Here is an 18,646-nt window from a genome sequence, read left to right as displayed (position 1 = left end):
TCTTTTCTTTTTTGATAAAACACAGAGTCACAGTTAAAACAAAATATTAGAATATTCAAAATGAAAGTCGGGTCACAGACCTTGGCAAAACAAAGACAGACCAAACAAAATATTAGGATAATCAAAAATGAAAGTTGGGTCGCAGACAATATCAGGTTGGGATGGGGTTATGATTTCTCTTTTCTTTTGATAATGCATAAAGTCACAGTTGAAACAAACATTAGAACAATCAAAGGTAAAGTTAGGTAACAATGTTCTTTCTCTCCTTATCTTTCTTTTCTTTTTCCAATTTTTTCACCTTTATGCTTGGTGAGGGAAGAAATTATTTCACGGAAAGAACTCGACTGTCACTGAGTTGGCTGAGTGGGGGTGAAATATGAGAGAATGGATATCGAACAACACTTAGCTTTTTGGTGGGAATTTCTCCCCTGATGCGCGCATTTCGATGACGTGATAATGTCCTTAGTTTTTCTTTATCACTTCTTTTTCTTTCTTCGTCATCTTCAATATGCGGTTTGTCCTGACAAAGTTCTCGGGTAGAATGGCTCTCGTTAAATTATGTTGACGAAGGTAATTCCATGTTGGAGTAAATGTCCCTTTTTGGTCTCATGGCCGTCCACCAAGTTGAGTTGAGTTGATCATTTGTCGGTCACCATGCGTCGTCCACGCGGGTGCATATTTCTGCTTTTTGGGGAGCAGAAAATATTGTCGTCGTTTCCCAACGGCTGTCAACTCAAAAACTGAACTTTTCCGCGCGCTTTTTTTTGGCGCTTACGTCACGATCGCCTGATGTCGGTTGTCATGGTTACCTATGTTTGCGTGGGTGTTTGACTGCTGCTTATAGTTGATCAGTGAGGGAGGGAGGGGTTGTGTCGTTCGATTATTCACTGTTCAACTTAGGAAGGGGAGGTCTGCTGTCTGACTTGGAAGGGGGGAAGGGGAGGTCTGTCTGGCTCATATCTATATATCCATTATACTATAAAGAGGGGGGTATATATGTTTCTCCTAACAATATTTACGCTTATATTGTACAAATAGTCCTTTTCAGAAGAGATTAAAATGGAGGGAGGTGTTTCTACAGAAATTGAACCGAACCAGCTCTACTTTCATAAAACTAACGCAACAGAATAAAAGCGTTGATTTTGATTTGTTTAACCAAACGAAAAATTCTTATTCTAACTTTTTATTCAACTTATTTCTTCATGTTTCGCATTCACTTACCACTTCACAATTGGGTACTTATGCAAAATATGGACTGTGTTAAAATAGACTTTTAAATAACATTATGTATACAGTCACATTTAAATTGAACGTCATAGCTAACAAATAGCATGCCCCATATTCTGCATAAGTGCAAACACATCAACACCAACCCAGCAGATCAGGATTGCTTAGAACGGAAAATAGAGTGCTCTTTGTTTTGCTCAGGCTTGGAACAAAACACAACATCAGTCATGGCCATATTTGAGCAACGGGCATGGTCAGTGAACAACAGTTAAGGCAGCTATTGACAAGCGGATGAGCACCAACACCTACATGTAATCACCTCAAAACAGCAGTAATTGATTTGAAATTGCAATGCTAACACCCACCAGCGCCATGAAGTGACAATAACCAACTTAAAAGAACAATAACCAACATGGATGATGGTGCCCGCCACTTGATGACATTGCCCGACAATTGAAGACAGGTGATTCGTCAGACAGTTCCCACCAGTGTTGCTCAAAATTGAAAATCACTGTCAATCACCATCATAACTGCCAGTAACCAACAGTGCCCACTACTAGATGACTGTACTATAAATGGATGACAGTGCACAAATATTAAAGACGGGTCATTTCATTTCATAGCAGTTCAATGGGGCTTGATACTGGCCATGATCAATAGTGATTGACAATGACCAAACGCAAGTAACTGCCTAAAAATGACAATCCAATGCTCACCATTTAGGACAAACAATTTAATTTTGGCACAGTCCAATTGATACCGATACCAGTCATAGCCAACAATGAACACTGAGAACTGACAATGACAGCTGGAAAGGCAGCCAATATTAACAAATAAATCCAAATAACAGCTTCAAAACAGCACTAACTACCAGTAACCATCAGTGCCTACTGCAGGCAGCCAGTGGATGCCAGTGCTCAACAATGTCCAAAAGTTGAAGATAAACGATTTCAGTTCAGAACAGTCTAATGGAGGCCAACACTGATCATGCCCTGCCCACTAATGACTGCCAGTTGCAAAGGTAGTCAGTGTCTACAAGTAACAGCAAGTAATCAACCCAAAACACTAATCACCAGTAACCCCCAGTGTTGATAATGACAGCCAGTTGCTATTGCTAGCTGCCAGAAAATGCCCTACAGTGAAAGCCAGATGATTTTATTTTGGCCACTGTCACCAGTGCCTGCCATTTTCGAGGACTGACTTAATTTTTTTTGTGGGGGGGGGGATCTTTATTGAATCTGTTCCGGCTTTGTGTCATACTTCTAACAGGCAACGCCAGTACACGAGTCCTGTTATTCAAAAAATGTATATTTATTTATGAAACTTACTTTACAATGTTTTTTTTTATTTAAATTTGAATTTTCTTAAAGTTTTGTAAAAATTATCCAATAAAATTGTGCAACAAATTTCAGATAAAAAAAGAAAAATACATGCCACATAAGACCTGTTTCAATGTAAGAAAAGTATTCAATACTAAATTTGGTTTTAATTTTTCTAGATTAAACAAAGTTTTCATGTACTAGAAATCATATTTCATTATTATTGGTTATGAATAAAAAACACAAAATTGTCTTCTTAACCCTCTTGTGTTGCATGCCATCCTCCCAACATGCCAGGTTTCCATTTTCCTTTAAAACGTTTCCATCACGGAAATATTCTGATGGAATCTCTTGCCATGTTCATGACTCACATCACTAAGATTCTTATTGCAGATTCTTGAAAGTGACAATTTTGCAAAAAGATATACATAATTTGACAAAAAGAATGCCAGAAATAGATTTTCCATGCTTTTGTGCATATACAAAATGGCCACAGATATCCTGTACTTTTTTTTGTGTGTCACAGTGTAATTATTGTTCATAACAAAGAATATTGTTTTTCACTTTTCAATTAATTTTTCATTTATTTATCTTCATAACAGAAATATATTTTCATTAAAAAAAAATAGAAAAACAAACTTGAAACTTTTTTTTTTTTTATGTAAACTGCCTAGAAAATTTTTCCAATAGCAGGATCCTTATCTGCATAAGTACTGCCGTTTCTTTTACTGTATCATTGTAGCAGGTTGTTTAGACTAAAAAATAGAATTTGCTTTAGATTGTTTGAGAAAATACTTAATATGCCTAGGACTTTTGTTAGACCGAGACATTTTAGGAAATAACATTTTTATTTAGAAACCCATTCTTAATATGAGGAAGGAAGAGTATTTTAACTATTCTGTACTTTCATCTAACAATTAAATAGACAAAAACTGACTTTTGCAGAATACAGAACTTGCTGAAACAATTATTCTCAAAACTTGATCCATCTGCTAAAAATGACTTCATTTTTCTTAAAATTATGATAGCGTTAGTGGGAAGAGAAATTAGTTCCTATATGTTACACAATACTTGTTGAGAGTACGTTTAAGTGTTTCATATATGTATTTACATTATCTGTTTGAGGGTAGGTAAAATTATTTTAAATGTGTTTTACATAACCCGTCCTAGGGAAAGTAAAATTATTTCATATACATGCTGTAAATCACCTGTCCTAGGGAAGGTATACTTATTTCATACATATCTTGTGCAATACCTGTCCTAGAGTAGGTAAAATATTCTTTTGCTCGAGATAGCAAATGATACACAGACGTAAAAAAATTCCTCTATCCTAAGAATAACATATGTTCCAAATCAACTTCCTTTTTCTCATTGCTTTATATAGTCCCAAGCAACGCCGGGTAGCCCTGCTAGTAGTAAATATTAATTATTTCTCAATTAATATTAGTTTTTATTTGTTCTTATTTCCATATATATTAAGATTATGTACTATTTTCATATTTTGCATTTTCAAGTCATTTTATGATAACTATATCAACCGTAAATAACAATAAAGAAGAAAAGGTATATACAATTAACTGTTAAAAATGTATGCATTAATGGGCAATCGTTTTTGATTCTACAATTGCACAAGTTAGCATCATCACTATCAATACAATTACAACTCTTTTCGCTATTATTTTTTTTATTGTGTTTGTTTACTATTGTTCGCATATTTTCCATACAACAGTAACCAAGTTTAATAATATTTCTATTGATAGTTTGGGATAGACTATTTTAAAAAAAATATTTATTATTCCAAAAACTACTTTGTTCAATCTTTACTTTTGTTTCTATTATTTTAATTTTTATCATTACTTCTATGGCGCAGCTTGGGTTTTCAGGACAATTTTATTATTTTATGTTGCCAACAGGAATATATTTATATTAGACGTGCAAAGTTCACAAACGGATAAAGAAAGATAACGAGGAACAGAAAAAAAGATGATAACGAGAAACGGAGAAAAAGATGATAACGAGGAACGGAGAAAAAGATGATAACGAGGAACGGAGAAAAAGATGATAACGAGGAACGGAGAAAAAGATGATAACGAGGAACGGAGAAAAAGATGATAACGAGGAACGGAGAAAAAAAAAGATAACGTGGAACAAAGAAAAGGAAAATAACGCAGAACAAAGAAAAGGAAAATAACGCGGAACAAAGAAAAGGAAAATAACGCGGAACAAAGAAAAGGAAAATAACGCGGAACAAAGAAAAGGAAAATAATGCGGAACAAAGAAAAGGAAAATAATGCGGAACAAAGAAAAGGAAAGAAACAAGAAGCAGAGAAAGAAACAAAGAAAAACAAAGAAATTCAGAAAGAAACATAAGAAAAGGGAAAACAAAGAACGAAACAAGAAAAATAAAAACAAAAAATGAGGAAAGCAGGAAATGAAAAAAGTTCAACCTAAATAAAAAAAAAACTTGGTTCTTATTAGTGACAATACTGACACTTACCCCTAAAGCAGGCAAGGAACAAATCCACTCAAGATGCAAGGGAAGACATTGAAAGTCTTTTTGTTTATTCAAACTTTAGTTGTGTAAACAATGTCCACCAAAACAAGAGCTTAACAAACGACTAGCGTAAAGATAAAAATGGAAAAAATAAAAAATCCAACCAATAAAACTCAATCCTGACAGAGGTCTAGTGCACTTTCACATTGAAGTGGTTGACATAAAGTTATCAAGTTTTTGCTGTCAATCAGAAACACATGGTGGACATAGAAAAGGTCTGTTTCAGAGATGTTCGGAAACGAACTTGGGGAAGGAGGTTAGAAAGTAAGAATATTTTTTAATTTATTTTTTCTTTATTTAGGTTTGTTTGGATGTTGTTCCTGCTGCTGCAAAGGTGTAGAAAACCAGAGATGCAGCCACTGCGCCCTTTTGTAGAGGAAGGTGTGTCTACCCCCCCCCACCTCCCAGATCACTGCCAGTTTTCCCTTTCCTTACAAAAACAATTACTGCTTTTAGTTTGTGAAATACGAGATAGAAAAAAAGCCGGTATTCCAGAATAAATGTATTTTCTTTCTTTTATGAAGAGACAGGATATTTCTTCTGCAATGGGTGAGGGTTTGATTATTCTTAGTTCATTTTATTTTGCATAGTTTCCCAGGGTAGACTGGACTTTGCCCCCTCCCCTCCAAAGGAAGGATGAGGCTTCTTTTGTATTTAAAGCCTGCTTCAAGTAGGGGTATCTACATACCTGTTTTTTTTTTTTTTTGTCTTTATTTTTTTTTGCCTCATATTTGAGGATTATTTTTTTTATTTCATTTATTTATTTATTTTTATTTTTTGCCTTATCCAGACATTTTTGTTGGTAGAGAGTGTTAAACAATTTATATAACAATTTCTTACCATGGTGGGGCCTTACACATTCTTTGTAGGTAGATAGATTGGTTGAGTTTTATTAACTGCCACCATTTACTTGCTTCTGACAAGGACAGAGTTAGACACACAATCGGTTTTTAATGTGTGTAAAATTCAACTCCCTAAAAAAAAAAGTTAATCTGAATTGGGACGAAAAAAAAAAAAAATAAATAAATAAAATGACCTCGGTCTAAAAAGACTTCTAGATTTTCCAATACAAAAAGACAAAGTATACTATCAGAACAGACACTACATTTTTCTCCTGTTGTGTACACGGTTGGTTTGTAGATATCTTTGTTCGTAGGTGTATATTTTGTAATTAGTCTTTAAATGAAATTTCTATCTAATCCAGAGATGGGGCGTGATAACTCTACCACTCCAGGTCAGGTTGGTCCTTGGATTAGTGATAACTAGAGAATAACTATCGTCTCCAAAGCTCCTATATTAGAGTTCAGTATAACAGTTTGAGTAAATGATATAATTGGAAAAATGTATTTCAAGTTAATTACATGAGGTAAGTGTGAACAGCTTGGCCAAGAGTTTCTGAAGCAGTTTAGTATTGGGATCGAGAGGGTATATTTTATTTTTGCACTAGCAGGCCTACCCGGCGTTGCCTGGAACAAAAATAACCGATTTCTATTAAAACTTCTTATTACTTCTCTCTATTTGTCTCTTTTTCTCCTTTGCTCATCCTTGAGTAATTAGTTGGCATTTTCTTTCCAAATAATAAGATTGAAAAACTGCCAACAAAATCTGGCTCAATTGATTCTCACAGAATGAATAATTTTTCTTCTAAATTTTTGATATTATTCATCCAATGTAATACGGATCAAGAATATACTAACTTTGTGGGTATTTGCTTTGTATTTTTTTTTTTTTTACTTTTAAGTAGACATACAAACACATATACACAAACACCTGCCTTTTATATATAAAACTATCCTTGGTGCCTGGCATTGCTCGGGTGTTTGAAGGTGTGTATTGAGCAAAAACAAAAAAGTGGTAATAGGTAGGCAGGCTTGAACCCATACCGTGAAGGAGGAAAAGAACATGAAAAAAACAACAAAAAAAAACGTGATGTCTGCTGTTGCGTCCATCACCAAACTGGAAGTGGCAACGGTTTAGATTAAAACTATTCATTCGAAAAGAGGGGATGACTTTTGAAAATATTGTGGAAAAAAAAGCGACCCCTCCCTATAGAAAAGTGCCCAGTTGAGGGTGAAAGAATTAATGTTTTTAGCACATTTTTTGTCACCCGAAGGGGCAAGCTTCAAAATGATACTGATCTCGTGAAAATCCATCGCCTCTACCAAAAGTTTTAGGCAGACATACAAACATACATACATTTAAACAGACAGGCGAGGTAGATCTGCTTTTTTTTTTTTTTTTTTAAATTTAAACAAAAATATTCCAAATATAGAAGAATTGTCACCAATTTCAGTCACTTAACTTTGTTTTTGTACTTCAATGCCACTAAAGCAACATAAACTAAAATTATTTCCTACTAAAACGTAAACAATCTGCAAAAAACAATAAAACAAAGATAATTGTATTTGCTGTATGAAAGACAAGGAAAAGAGATCTGTAATCAATGGCAAGATACACAAACAAAACATACACACGTTTCCATTACAGTAAAGAAAGGTAATTTAGATTAATTGGAATTAACTGAAAGACAATAGAAATTCCAGAGCCTCGAAAATTACATAACATTCAAATATCAGCAAAGTAGTTGATTTATTTAATGATATATCAACCTCATTTTGTTGTAAATATGCACTAGGTGGTATGTTTGCATGCATGTGTCACAATGATAAAAAAGTTTTTTTTAGAGAAGCTCTTGAGCTCCTTACATTTAAAAGCCTTCTACCTGTATTTCTTTGTCCACGGAAAAACAACTAAAATCAAACCTATGCTGTTGTCATCTCAAAATGTCAGCGCACGTCAGGGAGCTAGATTACTTATGCAATCAAGATTGACAGGTGAAAAGGTCAGGTCAATGTGGCTGACATTGGAGGGATTAACCGTTAGAACAATTTGTTGAAATTTAATAACAAAATATGTAGTCTTTCTGTTTCTCTCTCGTTTTTCCATAACGAGGGAAAATTTTTAATTTAGTCAGAAGTATGATGCTGTGCACGGCAATCACAAAATTTAAAATAAAGACTCAGTTCTCAGCACTTGAGATCTAATAGCAGTCTGCAATGGTTGAAAAAGTTGGATCCAGGCCCGCATTTGTGGTGGTTGCAAAAAATTTGGAAGTGCGACTTGTCAGGGTCAGTTACATACCAGTTCAACTCTCGTTCTTAAAAATGCTCTTTCTTAAAAGTTAAAATATATTTTTATAAAAACATTTATTCATGACTACAAAGTCTACAAGCATTCAATTCTTTACACCAAATGTCTTAACCCAGATAATTCTTCAGAGAGAATTAATGACGAAAATCCTGACAGTAATGACACAGAGAACTCAAAGAGAACACCTGTCAAGCAAACGTAACAGACACCATTCTCTTGATGTAAGGAATGTACCTATTGTTGCCATGCCAGAAACGTCCCCTGAGTGTGGACAAACCAAGTCACTTTATCCGGCAGTTGATCAGGTAAGATGTGGAGCACAGAATCACGCTAATTTTATTTTGATAATTTGTTTCATTTACAAAACTGTCAAGAATAACATTTATTGAACAGAATAAGAGAAACCAAGTTACTGACACTGTGTTTGGTGTTGGAATCGTGCACTGAATGCAAACAAAGAAAGCAAGTAGACAATCATAGCTTGCGCAGTGAATGTATATAGACGCAGGCTCACAAGATGAAAACAGTATTAGAAGAGGAGAACATCTAAGATGAGGCTTATTTATAAATTCCTTTTATGCAATCTTCAAGAAAATTGCATTTTATTTGTTCATCTAATGCAGCTGAACTTTTTTAAATTGTGTTCTTGGGTTTTTATAAAATGCTCTATCAGTCCTTTCGTCATAGTTCAGTTTAAAATAGTAGTTTTGTTGGTCTGTCGTATTCAGGTTTGAAATATTATTTTTAAATAGGTCCAGACATCTCCTTAAGAGGCTCTGTCCACCCATTTTCATCATCGAATGCACACAGTGAATGTACATATCTTAATACCTAACCTTGTTTTTCTGCCCCCAGATTTGGTTTGGCTGTTTTGTTTTAAGCATATCAATCCGTTTTGGGTTAATGCTGAATTCAGTAATTTTGGAAAAAGATTCTTATGTTTTGTTTTTTATATAGGAAAATTGTTTTTGTTTTTTGACTTTGCCGACCGTGATTGAGTTTTGCAAAGAAAAAGGGGGGGGGGACAATAGCATTAATATTTGGGGCATTTTAGGTAAAAAAAAAAAAAAAACAATATTTTCAAACAATCTGATCTGGTAGGACAAGAACCCCTCCACCCCCACCCTGAAACTTCTCATATAAAGAATCTCTAAGGACTGATAAGATTTGCTTTTATGATGAACACAAATTACTGTTACATTAGTTGCCTTATTTACCGATGCTCCTACTACCATCTTGAAACATATTTTGCCTTTTGCTTCTATTCTTCCTGCAAAGATAGCCAAAGGTTCTTTTATTTTGATTTTGTTCATCAAAAAAACCTCTGTTTAATTGCATTTTTTTTTCTTTTTACTAATACCTTAAATGAGAATTTCTTTAAATATCATTTTAAAAATAAATGTAAATAATAAAATGTTATCTATTTTACACATGCCTATCCTTAAACAGTAAGAATTCTTGTTGCTTAATAGTTACAACGTGAAGACCCAACTACACCACAACCCAGGTGAATTATATTCAGTCTATATAAGCAATACACAACAGCACGTGTGTATGGAATGATTTAGATGTGCATTTAGAAAAGAAAGCTTAAAGTATCTGAAATTGTTTGCTTTGAAAAGATTAAATAGAAAAAGGAAAAGAGAGTGAGAGAGAGATATGCCGAGAGAGAGAGAGAGAGATATGCCGAGAGAGAGAGAGAGAGAGAGAGAGAGAGAGAGAGAGATATGCCGAGAGAGAGAGAGAGAGAGATATGCCGAGAGAGAGAGAGAGAGAGATATGCCGAGAGAGAGAGAGAGAGAGAGAGCTATGCCGAGAGAGAGAGAGAGAGCTATGCCGAGAGAGAGAGAGCTATGCCGAGAGAGAGAGAGCTATGCCGAGAGAGAGAGAGCTATGCCGAGAGAGAGAGAGAGAGAGAGAGAGAGAGCTATGCCGAGAGAGAGAGAGAGCTATGCCGAGAGAGAGAGAGAGATATGCCGAGAGAGAGAGAGAGAGATATGCCGAGAGAGAGAGAGAGAGATATGCCGAGAGAGAGAGAGAGATATGCCGAGAGAGAGAGAGAGATATGCCGAGAGAGAGAGAGAGATATGCAGAGAGAGAGAGAGAGATATGCAGAGAGAGAGAGAGATATGCAGAGAGAGAGAGAGAGATATGCCGAGAGAGAGAGAGAGAGATATGCCGAGAGAGAGAGAGAAAGAGAGATATGCCGAGAGAGAGAGAGAAAGAGAGATATGCCGAGAGAAAGAGAGATATGCCGAGAGAGAGAGAGAAAGAGAGATATGCCGAGAGAGAGAGAGAAAGAGAGATATGCCGAGAGAGAGAGAGAAAGAGAGATATGCCGAGAGAGAGAGAGAGATATGCCGAGAGAGAGAGAGAGAGAGAGATATGCCGAGAGAGAGAGAGAGAGAGAGAGAGAGAGAGAGATATGCCGAGAGAGAGAGAGAGAGAGAGAGAGAGAGAGATATGCCGAGAGAGAGAGAGAGAGAGATATGCCGAGAGAGAGAGAGAGAGAGATATGCCGAGAGAGAGAGAGAGAGAGATATGCCGAGAGAGAGAGAGAGAGAGATATGCCGAGAGAGAGAGAGAGAGAGAGAGAGATATGCCGAGAGAGAGAGAGAGAGATATGCCGAGAGAGAGAGAGAGAGATATGCCGAGAGAGAGAGAGAGAGATATGCCGAGAGAGAGAGAGAGAGAGATGCTGAGGTACCAGGAACTATGTACGAGGGGCGTGCAATAAGTAATGCCCCTGACCCACTTCTCATAGCAGTAGAGCAACGAAACTTGGCACAGTTATTAGTCTTTCTCTACATAGGAACCACCCAGAGTTATGCATTTCTCCCATCGTTTGATGCAGCTCTAGAGACCTTTTTTGTAGAAAATCCCAGATTGGTCATCCAACCATGACGTCAGAAATCAAGGCTGCATCATTTCGGAAACGCTTTCCTTTCAAAAACAACTTCATGGCTGTGAAGAGGTGAAAGTCAGACGGTGCAAGGTCAGCAGAGTAGAGAGGACGGGGAAGGATTTCATAACCACACGCCCGTGCTTCTGATCTGGCTACATGCGAGTTGTGGACGGAGCGTTGTCCTGCAGGAGGAGGGTACCTTTGCTGAGCTTATCCCGCCTCTTGATTTTGATAGCTTCCCTTAATTTCCTCAAAAGGCTCCTGTAATTGAGGTACCCTTTGCCATGAAATCTGTCATCACTACTCCGTCCCGGTCCCAGAAAACTGAGCATGACCTTGCCAGCAGAGGGCTGCACCCTTGCCTTTTTTGGAGGTGGTGAGTCCAAGTGCTTCCACTGCATTGACTGGGCTTTGGTCTCTGGATCATAGTGATGGACCCAGGTTTCATCCTGTGTAATCAGTCTTTTGAAAAACTTTGACTCATCTTCTTGGCACATCTCCAAATTCATCCTCGAGCACTTGACGCGTTCTCGCTTCTGGAATGGTGTGAGCAACCTGGGAATCCATCTGACACACACCTTATGCATATACAAATGGTCATGAATGATAGTTTCCACAGACCCTTTACTAATCTTGACATCTTGGGCTATTTGGCGAATAGTAATGTGCCGATCGTCCAAAATGGCAGCCTCAACTTCACGGACAGATGCCTCATCAATGGCAGGGGGGGGGGGCGACCAGGTTCGGGAGCTGTTTCCACAGACTTCCGGCCATATTTGAATTCACGATGCCAGCGTTTTACAAGGTCATATGATGGCGCATTATCAACATAAGTTTCTTTCATTTCATCAAAAGTCTCCTGTGGTGTGCGTCCTTTCAAATACAAAAACTGGATCACTGCTCGACATTCAACAGGCTCCATTTCACACCTGACTCAGTTCAAACACCTATAAAACAGAAACCACAATTAGTTCAGAGCTGTAATTTGCCACATAACCCGTAGAGATATAAATCATTGCACATGCAAAATTTCAGCTACATCAGACAACTAGAAGTGGGTCAGGGGCATTACTTATTGCACGCCCCTCGTACAAGCAGGAAATGAGTTCTCATATTTGACTAAGTTTTATACGCACAATCTCATTATTTGTATTCACCTTGTTTTCAAATATCCATCTTGACTTTCAGTTTGTGTTTGCAAAAAACAGATTCCCATCAGCAAAATAAAATTTCTTCAGCCTCTTTCAAATGTGATGTCCAAACCACTATTTATGTGACGACTAAGATGTCAAGAAACACTATTCATTGCCCTGTTCCATGACAGACAGAAGTTGTCTCTTACATAGCTATTTAGTGACAAAGGATGCTCAAAATTAATATGAGCCGTCACCTCACCAATACTGAATAAAAACATGATTAAGTGTTTCTTCAATCATGTAATTGTGGGGCACAATCGGTCAAGTACTCCATTTCCGAACTGTGTATATATAAGATACTGGCAGGTATAAGAGGTGTTCTGGCGCAGTAGAAGGATCCTACCTTTGCAACAGCCTTGGCAGTATCTTCTATGTATTTGTTCTAATTTATGTTGCCTGTGAATGTTAAGCCGAAAATTTGGAATCATAGTTTCAGGTAGGGTGCTATTAGACATGGCAATTGGTGATTGAAAAGGTTTCTTATAATTGTAAAAAGGAAAGGAGTTTTGTCTTAGTAGCATTAAATATTGCCATCTTACCATCGATTTATGTCATTCTACTACAGACTTGAGGTCATTCTCTAAGGATTCAAACATTGTCTTCGATATGTGTGCATTGGTTTTTCCAACAAATCGAGAATAAAGTATGTCATCAGCAAATATACCTATTTCAAACACAGTTGTATCTAGAAAGTCGTTTATGAATATAAAAATCCAAGAATCGAGTCGTGAGCATGTCTGCATTAATGTTATGTTTGGATGTATGGTCATCAAGGACAACCTGAAACTTTCTTTTGGCTAAGAAGGATCTGATTATATTAAACAAATATGTCTACTAATACTGTGCAAATTCATTTTCATAAGAAGACCTGCCTTATCCAACGTACATGCTTGTATCATTTGGATTAATTGGACTAATGTTCTTATCTTGACTGTTATTGTTTGCACAACGTTTTGGCAAATAACACTCGAAATATGAATATTAATCAGATTAATCCAAATAATACAGACAATCACCCTCACCTCAAAAATTCAAAATTGTATGGTATATGTGCTCATATTCATTAGGGTATCCACAGTAGAATGGGCTTGTCTAAATATATGCAGCTGATCAGAACACTCTCACTAAGACATGATTGTTCATCTGTGATACTATTGAGCCCCCCCCCCCAAGTTTTGGGAAGTAAAAAATTGAGAAAGAACTATAGCAAAAAGGAGGAAATAAGTTTATTAGTAGAACAATGGCATAGAAATTAAGGTTAGTAGAAAGACAATGTGGAGGAAGTTGTTCCCCAATGTACACAAAGGCAACTGAAATAGGATTGCTAATCAAGCTCTAGCAGGTGACTGGGACAAAAAATTGGATATACAAGTTGATATATTTATAGTTTGTTTATAGACAGTTTTAGGAGAGGCAGTGAATTTTGGGGGTAATTTATGACAGTTATGTACAATTTATGAATAGTCTTGAGTTTGTGACAGTCAAAGACTGTTTCCTAGGCTGTTTTATATATAAATAAACTTTGCTCACAAATGAAAACATCATTACCTCGCGGCCCCTAAAGTTTTGCAACAGTGCAAACAGATAACTAATCATGAGCCTCGAAGACACCGAATCCCCATTATATTGACCTCTAATGTAAAGAAGAAACTACCTTTAGAAGACTACTCATTTCAGTGTTTCATTTGTTAAAGCAAAAGGAGAAATCCCTAATGACTGCAGCAACAATCCATATGCAGGGGGTGCAAGAAGGGAGGGGGTGTACTGAGATTGTTTTGCTATCTTTACAACCTTGATAGTCAAAAGATATGGGATAGTCGACTTTGAACTAACCTTGTGGAGGAGGAGGAGGAGGAGGAGGAGGAGGAGGAGGAGGAGAGATAATTCTCTGCCTAAATATCTACTCCCAAAAATCTTGGGATTTCCTTTCTGTTTAGAATGCCTAAGTGGTGTAACACATTAAACTGATAACAAGTTGATCAGGTACAAGATATGAAAAGAATATATTTCTGTTCCATTAATATCAAGATAATTTTATATGCATATACTACAAATGTTTTATAAAATTGCTGATGATGTTTGTTACCTTGTCACTGAGCACACTTGGATTCGTACTCAAATGTTATTATAGGAGAAAGTTGAAAGGAAAAGGAGAAAGAAAAAGAGAGGTAGAGGGAGCGTGAAGGGGAAGAAGAGATGGGAAGGGGAATAGGGAGAGTAAAGGACAGGGGATTCACGAGAGGGTCTATTTTCTGTTTTAAACTTACTTCAACATTTTTGACATTAAGGATTCAACCTGTTTTAGTGGATAATGTCATCCTTTTTTGACATCACCCAGTGTTCACAGACAATCAAGCAAGATAACAGACAAGTAACATCTATAGTTTTAATAGTATATAGATAAATACTGGATTATTTCACTGCAATATTTTTTTTCACAATCCTAATAAAAAATTATACAAAAATGAAAAAAAAAAAGAATAAAAAAAATGAAGTTGGGTTTGCATCAGAAACATTTACAATTTTCAAGCAATATAATCCCAAATCACAAGATGCTGAAAAAAAAAATGCAGATTTTAAAAGTAGAAATAGCGAATTATTTTCAATAACTAGGTTTATAAAATGACTAGCAAGGCTACCCAGGACAAAAATGTAACATTTCTATTAAAACTGCTACCTCTTCATATCTTTAGTTCTCCCTCTTGTTTTCACCTTTTCCTCAAACCGCTCTTGCTCCTCCACTCAGTCTATTCTACTGCAATTAGCCACATACACACAACCACAACTCTCCTTTATATATAGATTTTGAATAGTTGGCATTTTCTTGTCAAATCAGAACATAATAGCACCCCCCACACCCTCGATGGAATCTGGTCCAGTTAACTCTCAGAGAATGAATAATCTTTTCTACACTTTAGATATTATTCATCCAGGCAATGTCGATGATGAATATATCAACATTGTGGATCTTTGTTTTATAGTTTTTTTTACTTTTAGCTGGATATACAAACACACAGACACAACTGCACTTCATATAATAGATTCTCGAAAGGAGGAAAGAGGATGGGAGTGTTCCTGTGATGACAGCATCACAAAGCAATTCCTACAAACTCTAAAAAAGCAAATGACTTGAATTGCTTATTCTTTCTTTCTCCGCTTTATTAGGATTTGCTTTCTTCCTCACTTCCTAAAGCAAATAAGTTTCACAGAAACGTGTGAACTCAAAATATTTTCCAACCAATGAAAATTGTTTCAAACCTCAAAAAGTAACATATCTATGTGAAAAAAATAAGCCACTGCTAACTTATAAAATCCTCAACAAAATCAATTTTACTCCACATATGCATGGAAGAACGCAAGAATGTCTGCTCACCCCACCCTGTCCATCATGCCTTTGAGCACAGGGAGGTGAAAAAAGATTTAGTGACTCATGTACAGGCTTTTTCCATCGTGCACATATTCCTACACACTAACAAGAGTTAGGCAAGCAAAAAATAATTACTACCCAATCACACACAATAAGAACAACAAAAAGTAAACCAACACACAAAATTCAACTGTGAATTACTTAGAACTTCTACCCAGTCATGGCTGACGAAATGAGAGCATACTACTCCCGTGGAATAAATAAAGGGTTCTGTTCGAAATTCTGTGCAGATTCCCAAGTTTGTTAGAAAGATTCCGAAGTTCAACAAGATACATTTGAAGGTCGGAGGTACATCAACCAAAACGCTGTGCAAATAACACATGAAAACAGTCAAAAAAATACAAGTATGAAGAAACATTTTTTTTAATATTACAATAATAATCTATATATCTATAAAAGTGAACGTGTCTGTGTGTGTGTCTGTGTACATTTCCCTACGCAATAACTCTGACAATCTTTAGTCTACAGACTCGAAATTTGATATACAGGGTACTGAGAGTCGGGAAAATCGATGTGATCGGTTTTCGGCCAGGAATTTGGCTGTTAAGGGGTCAAAGTTCAACGATTTGACCTTTGAGGACTCTACCAAACTCCTCCGTCAATTTTGCGTATAAACACTTGAAATTTTAGATATAGGTTCCTTGAACATGGATCTAACTTAATAACTGTATTTGAGCCCTAAACAATAAATGTTAAGGGGTCATAATAGGGGTCAAAGTTTAAAAAAATTGACCGTTTTTTTTGTTTTTTTTTTACTCAGCATACACCTCCAAAAACCCGGGCAACGCCGGGCACCAATGCTAGTAATAATAAAATAAAAAAAAATGATACGGCCTATATTTCAACAAACTCCTGCAAAAGTTGTCGACTTATGACTCCAAATTCCTAACAATATAAAACTGAAATGAAAATGTAGACATTTTCATTTCAATTAAAAACTTTATGCATTCCCCACTTGAAAGTCAACAATGAACAGTGAAATATAAGAATAGTTGGCTGAAAGACCAACTTGAAATACATGATTAAATATATCCCAAGTGAAATGAGTCAGGTTTCTTGTGGCAAACTTAAATATAGGGTAAAGAAAGAGATTGACACACAACAAATAAATGGATACACATGCTAAAGCAGCATTTGACAGATCAGTGATCAGTTGATCAAAGCTTACATCTCACCCCCCCCCTTCCCGATATAAGTAAAGCGGGGTAACTCCACATTAGGCTCGAAAACTGCATCATATGCAACAAATCAGTATAGTAAGGATAGCCATGTTTAATATTCTCTGAATTAATGCACAAGTGGGCACTAGTCCATTTTAGGTTTTGAGGACAATTATTTTTTTCATTTTTGAAGAATTCCAAGGGGAAACAATTGAAAGAGTTAAGATTTTGCATAATATATTGGTAAAATCAAAACCAGTTAAAACATTTGACTTAAAATATAAATTTTGTTTAGCTTTTATGAAGTAATTAGAATTTCGAAAAATTACAAGATAATCTTTTTTTTTTTTTTTTTAACTTAGGGGTCACCACCTATCAAGGCGCGAAGGCCACTCGAGAATAGAGTTAATGAATGTAGGTGGTGTAGTAATTGGTGTAAATTGGGTAGAATTTGATTATTTATGTGAACAGCTTAACAGGAACTTGTTTACATTAGATTTGAAGGCTACCATGTTGTATTCAACTAGGAACCATGCCAGTGGAACAGTGTCCAAAAGCGGGCAGTAGTGGTTGAAGCTAGTCGAGTGCCTTTTTTTTTTTAAAGTTTAGCAAGAAGAACCATAGATTGAAGTTCAGTCATTTTTTTGCATTTATTATTAAATGTATGACTTAATAAAATAACAAACCTTTTCGAAAGTGTATGACTATTTTGAACAATCTTTTTGATGAACAGTTTAGAAAAAAGAAATTCTGAAATCAATAAAAGTGGACATTATATGAAAATGTATGACTTACACCCTTATTTTTAAACTTTCATAATAAACCAAAGTGATCATAAACAGTTACAAACTTTAAGAACTTCTTGAGTTGTCTCCTTGTTTAGAGTGGAATTCTTTAAAAAAATGTCCTCCAAACCTAAAATGCACAAGTACCAACAAATGTATTTATTTGTGAATTTTAATTAGTTTCGATATGCTACTGAAATGAATAACCTAAAAAGAATAAAAGTGTTCATAAAAGTATATTTATGTTCACGAAGAGTTTATCCCCTAAAAAAATAAATCCAATCTAACTCCCTTTTATGCTCATTAAGAATGTTTCTAATTTAAATTTATCTGATGTTTTTTTTTAATCGGAGTACATTTAATTTTTTTGCCCTAAAAATAAATCAAATATAACTTATTAAACTCTCTTTTATGGCGATTAGCTATGCTAAAAATTTCAGTAGTTTTCTTCCTATAGATGCATAGACAGACTCACAGATGTTTATTATATGAATATATTAGAATATTCATCGAGAATGGGTAAAAATTAATTCTTCAAACTGAACAGTTTTGCACAACTTATACGTCCTCTTAAATAGATTAAAATAAAGATATAATGTAACTAAATCTTACGTTTAGAACTCTTATTCAAATTTTGATCAAAATCCATTACATGATTTCGATTTTAAGAAATGTCTTAAATTTAAGGCTTAAACTTAAGCAATGGAAATTCAGGGAATCTTAATTGCTGTCTAGTATTGATCAAAATGCTAATCTGAAATATAAAATTTCAACTAACTTGTGCTGATATTATGCTCCCTAAAGACCCTTTAAAATACTAATAAATCTGGAAAATATTTAGTGATGTCTAATATGTATTGTTAAAATTACAAAACTTGGAGATTCCTGAATTTTCACAAAGGTTTGCCCCAGCTCTTTGTGCC

At 35.6% G+C, this 18,646-nt stretch overlaps 1 protein-coding gene across 11 annotated transcripts in view; it reads right to left on the bottom strand.

Annotated features, from left to right (window-relative positions):
- LOC145254910 (F-actin-uncapping protein LRRC16A-like) overlaps positions 1-18,646 on the bottom strand; it is a 377,977-nt gene that overhangs the window by 202,381 nt on the left and 156,950 nt on the right. The window lies entirely within an intron of this gene.

Source organism: Euprymna scolopes, chromosome 30 (genome assembly GCF_053919585.1).
Source record: "Euprymna scolopes isolate OS-2025 chromosome 30, ASM5391958v1, whole genome shotgun sequence".
NCBI classification, from domain to species: Eukaryota; Metazoa; Mollusca; class Cephalopoda; order Sepiida; family Sepiolidae; genus Euprymna; species Euprymna scolopes.
Note: the sequence above shows the minus strand (reverse complement) of the source record. Positions and strands in the feature narration are given on the sequence as shown.